This window comes from Bombyx mori, chromosome 27, assembly GCF_030269925.1.
Source record: "Bombyx mori chromosome 27, ASM3026992v2".
NCBI classification, from domain to species: domain Eukaryota; kingdom Metazoa; phylum Arthropoda; class Insecta; order Lepidoptera; family Bombycidae; genus Bombyx; species Bombyx mori.
The window spans coordinates 1526460-1534265 of NC_085133.1; the positions used below are offsets into that span (position 1 = coordinate 1526460).

Here is a 7806-nt window from a genome sequence, read left to right on the forward strand (position 1 = left end):
GTCCTACTAGACGATAATTAAAACTACTATTATTATTTTTCTTTTTTTATTGCTTAAATACGGTAACTGGAGCCCATAGACATCTACAACGTAAAGGCACCACCCACATTGAGATATAAGTTCCAAGGTCTCCGTATAGTTACAACGGCTGCCCCACCCTTCAAACCCAAACGCACTACTGCTTTACGGCAGAAATAGGCAGGGTGGTGGTACCTACCCGTGCGGCCTCACAAGAGGTCCTACCACCAGTAAAATGAACCTATGCTGATAGATGATAACCTTGAGAAGCAATATCAGTGTTATCTAACAAGTAGGTGAGCTCACGGGCTCAAACCTGACGACGTTGCTGACACTAACCCTAGCAAGAGCAGTGCTTCGCAGAATCTACCACCTGACTACTATCGTTCACTAGTGCTCACAATGTTATTCACTAAATAGATAATATCATCCCGCTGGAAAAAGCTGTCATGTGACGTCAGAAATTTATAAACATGGTAAAAGCACGATTGAAGTCTTCGATAGTAGCAGCTTTAACTCTGGCTTTGTTAACTTCCATGATATGGTCCACTCAACATCAAATGGCTGTATTCACGCCTGCCTTCATAAGCAATAAAAAAATACCAGTCTATTAGCTACCAAATTACACAAAAAACAATAGTCATGCTGCACGTTTAAAGACCTCAATTATTTTAGAGCAAGAGCCCGCGACAGCCAGACCTTCGTTATTTTATAAAAGCTGAAAGTTTCTCTGTGTATGTCTCCAGCACAGGTAAGAACGACCCCCGACTATAGAGTTCCGATTGTGGTTGCTTGGGCAGGTAACAGGCAGTAAAGGTATATAAAATAGTACCTTAAATTCGTTAAAGTATAAAGTTATTTTTTTTTATTAATTACTCCAGAATATCTTTAGAAATCACGATATCTATTGCCGGACACTTTTTACAGTTGCTACCCCCTGCCGGACACCCCTAAACTTTAATAAATTTTAATTATACTTTCGTTATACTATAAAAGCTGAATTTTATATATGTTACTTAGGGACTTATAAAAATATGTTACCCCAATAGCCAGACAGTTTTAATGGTTCTTACATCTTGCCGGATACATTGAGAGCCCGCTGTGCGAGCGCGAGGTAGCAACAGTTCATGCGGGTGTGAGTGAGATAGAGTGCTTAGTCTATTGTGATCTTTTAAGATATCCAATAAAAAATAATTTTATTACGTTCATAGCAATGCTAAAGAAAGTAAAAAATGTTATTTTAATATTATAAAGTACAAACAAAATATTATTACATGTCAAAGAAAAATATTTAATCGTTCTTATAATTTTCCTCATTGTCGTCGATATTTTCGTTATCTTCATCGTCGCTACTACAGTTACTCTAGTCTATTGTCACCAATATCCAATACCTTATCCATCAGTTTCTGAAAAAAATTAAGAAAAAGTATACAATTTGAATAATAAAAAAATTATGTGCAATAATTTGTCATAATAATTACATACCTGATTGAGTTTTGAGCGAATCTCCTACATAACTTGGTATTTGTCATCTTTCAATACCCTGCCATTATTATCCGGGTTGATATGAGGTTGGATTTTTTAGATGAGCACTATTCCAAATTTTATATATATAATTTGATCGCAAAAATTGCTGCAACAGCTCGCTTTTACAAGTTGGTAGATTGCTAACGTAAAAAATTCGCAATTTCTTTCGGTCAAAAGCTTCGTTTACATCAGAGACTGTATACGAGTCGATGTATATTTGAAGTCGAGCAGCATCAACATCAATTACATTACGGACATTGTAAACATTGCATATAAATCTGAATGATATTATAGATGTTTTGTTGTTGATCTAAATTTTCAATTGATTCGCTGTTAGGGAAATTCTTGAAAGCTTCCCGGTACTTTGGATATTTTTTTAATGTTTTATATGGTTTTAATTTTCCTTTCCTGACGAATGCACGATAAATCCCAGAAATGACAGCTGATGTGCAGTAAAAGATCACAATAGACTAAGCACTCTGTCTCACTCACACCCGCGTGAACAGTTGCTACCTCGCGCTCGCACAGCGGGCTCTCAATGTGTCCGGCAAGATGTAAGAACCATTAAAACTGTCTGGCTATTGGGGTAACATATTTTTATAAGTCCCTAAGTAACATATATAAAATTCAGCTTTTATAGTTTAACGAAAGTATAATTAAAATTTATTAAAGTTTAGGGGTGTCCGGCAGGGGGTAGCAACTGTAAAAAGTGTCCGGCAATAGATATCGTGATTTCTAAAGATATTCTGGAGTAATTAATAAAAAAAATAACTTTATACTTTAACGAATTTAAGGTATTATTTTATATACCTTTACTGCCTGTTACCTGCCCAAGCAACCACAATCGGAACTCTATAGTCGGGGGTCGTTCTTACCTGTGCTGGAGACATACACAGAGAAACTTTCAGCTTTTATAAAATAACGAAGGTCTGGAGGTCGCGGGCTCTTGGGCTATTTGTTGTGTATACAGACAGAATATATCGTATCGGCAAAAATCACGAAAAAATCACTCCAACCCGAATACCATAAATTTGTAGCAATTGATTATTTGTCACAACCTACCAACCCTACATCTGAAGAGTCTCGCCAAAGGATCTTATCTTTAAATGGATCCCCGCCAGCTTTGTACGTACTCTATATTGAAATTCAATTTAGTAGTAGTCGCCTGAAGGAATAAATACGATTAAACAAGTGTAGTGAAGTAATGAAGAATGCGCCGAGAAGACTCATTTTCAAACCTGATATTTGAACCAGTCTTATTTGGTAACACGAAATTGGCATATGCGATTATTTCTTCAAAACGATGATATGCAACGCGCAAAATTCCAATGGCAATAATAAATAAAACTGCGATATCTATAACTAGTCAGGTCATAAGTATTGTCACACAGTAAAAACTTTTCTATTAGAATGCTGGCCACAAAAAAGTTTATTGAATTCGAATTACGAATTGTTCATGAAAATAAAAATGTATACTTTTAGAATTTTACTCATTTTTAAATATGGAGTGGACGCTTAAAGAAGACCGTGTTGCAGTTATTGCGTTGCATCGTTGCGGTTACGCGCCAATTCAAATTTTTAACATACTGAAAAATTTTAATATAACCAAAAGATTCGTTTATCGTACCATCAAACGATACAATGAAGACTCTAGTGTAGATGACAGGTCAAGAAGTGGGCGCCTTCGGTCTGTTAGGACTCCAGCAGTGATAAAAGCTGTGAAGGCGCGAGTTCAAAGAAATCCCAAACGTAAGCAGCAAACTGTTGGCCCTTCAGATGGGGTTAAGCAGAACCACGGTGAAAAGGGTGTTAAATGAAGACTTAGGGCTTCGGACATATCGAAGAAAAACAGGACATCGTTTGAATGCTCGTCTAATGGACCTGAGACTGAAGAGATGCCGCGCTTTGTTGAAGCGGTACGCGGGAAAAAAATATCGGGAAATTATTTTTTCGGATGAAAAAATTTTTACAGTAGAAGAGAGCTACAACAAACAAAATGATAAGGTGTACGCACACAGTAGTGAAGAAGCGAGCAACCGTATTCCGCGTGGCCGACGAGGTCATTTTCCATCCTCGCTCGTGGTATGGTTGGGAGTTTCTTATTGGGGCTTAACAGAGGTACATTTTTGTGAGAAAGGTGTAAAAACGAATGCAGTTGTGTATCAAAATACAGTCCTGACAAACCTTGTGGAACCTGTTTCTCATACCATGTTCAATAATAGGCACTGGGTATTCCAACAAGATTCGGTGCCAGCTCATAGAGCGAAGAGCACACAAGACTGGCTGGTGGCGCGTGAAATCGACTTCATCCGGCACGAAGACTAGCCCTCCTCCAGTCCAGATTTGAATCCGTTAGATTACAAGATATGGCAACACTTGGAGGAAAAGGCGTGCTCAAAGCCTCATCCCAATTTGGAGTCACTCAAGACATCCTTGATTAAGGCAGCCGCCGATATTGACATGGACCTCGTTCGTGCTGCGATAGACGACTGGCCGCGCAGATTGAAGGCCTGTATTCAAAATCACGGAGGTCATTTTGAATAAACTTTAGAGTCATAAGAATCTATGTTTTGTTAAGTTCATTTTGGTATATGAATGGTTACATATTGAATAAACTTGTTTCAATTATTTTCATTAAACATGTGACAGAATTTATGACCTGACTAGGTATATTAATACGTGAAGCAAAAACTTTGTACCGCTTTTTACGAAAATTGCGCGGACGGAGGAGTATGAAATTTCCCACACTTATAGATAATGTAGAGAAGGAGTGCAGAATGTTAATATTTTTTGTAAATTACGCATAATAAATACATTAAATCAATAAAAAAGACATTACACACACTATCGTGTATTTGACGCGCAAACGCATGCATACTATTTGTTTATTGACAAACTTTTCTTATTCCTTATATCAATTGTCTGTGGTCAAATTGAGGATAGATTAAATATTGTTTATCTTTATCAATATTTGTCTAAAGTGTAGTTTTGGCGAAATCTGTGATTAGGGAAGCATAATAGTCTTTGACAATAGAATCATAATAGTGTACAAACTTATAATTTCAATTAATTATAGTCGAATTTCGACTACCCGGGGACTACTAGTAAAATTAAAATTGTAAAATTGTTTTTTTTTTTTTTCGTTATATTATTTCCAACTTTTCAAACACCTTTCAGTTTTCGTGATCACGAATGACCATGGTTCTAATGGTCAACATTTAAATCACGTACCAATTATCTTCTAATTTTCTCAAAGTACTTATAATTATATTTACCATTCACGAAAATCGATTTATATAGATACTATGAATTGCATTCTCTATAAATTTATGGTGCCGTAACTCAATAGGCTTATATTGAATTTTGATCATATAGCAAGATAACCCCTGACAACCTGGAGAGACTCATAGTGACGTGTAAAAAGAATGGAATACGAACTAGGAGTTGGAGCCCGAAAAGATGGAATGACCGAGTGTCCAAACACTTGGACACAAGACTAAGTCACTGTGCCACTGGCCAATATAACTGGATACAGATCAAAAGTCGTTCTGAAGTCGTCGTGGCCTAAGAGATAAGACGTCTGGTGCATTCGTGTTGAGCGATGCACCAGTGTTCGGATCCCAGGCGGGTACCAATTTTTCTAATGAATTACGTACTCAACAAATGTTCACGATTGACTTCCACGGTGAAGGAATAACATCGTGTAATAAAAGTGAAACCCGCAAAATTATAATTTGCGTAATTACTGGTGGTAGGACCTCTTGTGAGTCCGCGCGGGTAGGTACCACCGCTCTGCCTATTTCTGCCGTGAAGCAGTAATGCGTTTCGGTTTGAAGGGTGGAGCAGCCGCTGTAGCTATACTGAGATCTTAGAACTTATATCTCAAGGTGGGTGGCGCATTTACGTTATAGATGTCTATGGGTTCCAGTAACCACTTAACACCAGGTGGGCTGTGAGCTCGTCCACCCATCTAAGTGTTTGATGTTGAACTAACTGAGTGGACTGTCGGTTTTGTGGTTCTTGTGAAATATAAACACTTTATCACTATTACTGGGTGTTTGTTGATATTTATAGAAAGTACAAAGGTTTTTACAGACACAGCGATGGAAGCGAATTTTTTGAATGAATTTTATGACTGGTTTAAGACCTAGTGAATGATTTAGAATGAATGACATTAATGTAGGTTTGCTACACTAAGCAATAAAAAAAAAGGAGATGTATCAGGCGAGGGCATCACAATACTTAGCAATGAGCGAACGAAGAAAAGAAATCTTTCAATTCAGATTTTTAATCAGTTCAGTGAATGAGATCCCGGCTTATCTGCTGTTAATTTATCGGAGCTCATAAAGTCACAACTGTCATTCGCTTGAGAAAAGATCGGAGAAACAATTTTATCAAATACTGACTGCCCCACTTTTAAAACTGAAAACATGGGTGCTCCAGAATGAAAAAGGCGGATAGTAGTATTTACTAATATAAATTCACTCCCATCTATTTAATGACCAGTAAAGTAAAAATGCGAAAGAGAGAACAGTTTGAGAATCACATACTATTGAATCGATTGCAACGAATGTCCTACAAATTGGTTCAAAACGGTACTTAAATTGGGACTTTGGGGTTAAAGAAATTGGATCTTTGGAGTATTAACAGAAAACAATAGTTCAAGGATATTAGTGATGACCACTGACAGTTCATTAATGAGTGGACAGAGTATTTTTATTAAAGTTTGTTATTTTAGCCTCGAACTTATGTTTTTTTTTTTTTATTGCTTAGATGGGCGGACGAGCTCACAGCCCACCCGGTGTTAAGTGGTTACTGGAGCCCATAGACATCCACAACGTAAATGCGCTACCCACCCTGAGATATGAGTTCTAAGGTCTCAAGTATAGTTACAACGGCTGCCCCACCCTTCAAACCGAAACGCATTACTGCTTCACGGCAGAAATAGGCAGGGTGGTGGTACCCACCCGCGCGGACTCACAAGAGGTCCTACCACCAGTAAAATGAATGATCACTTATCTCTGCATCTTATAGAGATTCAAAATAATAGGATCCAATTAAAATAGCAGACCACTATTATTATTACTAACCAGAACTTCTGATTGACGCAGACATTTGGTATGAAAACAAATTTTTAAAACCAAATTAGAGTCTCCCTTGTGGAAATGTGAACAGAATTTTTCTTGTACATTTCAAAAGCTCTTTTTGAAAGGAAGCTTTAGTGTCTGCACCTGGGTCTGCTTGTAGTCAATTTATTAGCAAAAACTGTTTTCAACACAAAGGCGAGACATCCTGCCAAAGGAGAGCCCACAGAGTCGGAGTCAGACCATTTATATTCATATTTAATTAAATATTATCTTTTTAAAAAGCCATTCGTGGAGAATGGAATTTCGCATAGCATATCAAATCAAATCAAATCAAATCAAAAAATGTTTATTCAACATAAATGAAAGTCACCAATTCACAAGAACTAGCCTCCGTCCTGAGAAGAATTGGCAAGAAACTCAGTGGGCATGTTTTTTTTTTTAATATTAGATTTTTTTAAATATTCATTTTTACATGAGTATAATAACATAACAATTATTACAACATTGAAATGCCCGGAGCGAGCAACTCATTCCCACTTTGTGCAATCTTCTAGATAATCATTGACTTTATAGTAAGCTTTATTGCACAGATGTTCTTTAATAATTTTCTTAAACCTATGTATATATGGGCGCAAACGCCACTGTTGGCAATAATTAACATAATAATATATAGTTTAATTTATTATATGTTAATATTTATTAATTATTAGCAACAAAACTGTTATTCTACCATATTTAATAATTAGCAGACACTGTTTTGATGTGAAAATGTTCAGAATATGTTTAATGTTTATGTTATTGTTTAAAAACACAAATTACTGTATAAATGATTAAATATGAATAAAGCATAAATATTAATAATAATTTATATTATAATTAACAGTACTAATAATTTAATTAAGTATTGTAATTGTTATGCAATGATGTTGTTGGCGCCATCTATTATCAGGCTGGATAATAATAATGTTAGTTAATATTACTTAAAAGTAATTCATGTAAAATAAATTAAATGTGAGTCATGTAAAATCACTAAAATATGTATTTTGAATATTAAGCTATGTTTTGTGAATTTATTCGCAGTAATTACATTTGTTTGTATAAAAGAAGTTGTAGTTGCTATAACCAACACAAAATGGCCAATTGTGTAAAAACCACTGAATAACTCAGGCGTGGC

At 36.1% G+C, this 7806-nt stretch overlaps 1 long non-coding RNA gene across 1 annotated transcript; it reads right to left on the minus strand.

The window, feature by feature from the left end:
- Positions 1 to 1285: 1285 nt before the first annotated feature.
- On the minus strand, positions 1286 to 1779 carry LOC134201511 (uncharacterized). The gene is made up of 2 exons (XR_009976850.1): positions 1504 to 1779; positions 1286 to 1424 (listed from the first exon to the last, which is right to left on the minus strand). It is a non-coding gene; the product is annotated as an uncharacterized LOC134201511 (long non-coding RNA).
- Between the last annotated feature and the right edge of the window lie 6027 nt (positions 1780 to 7806).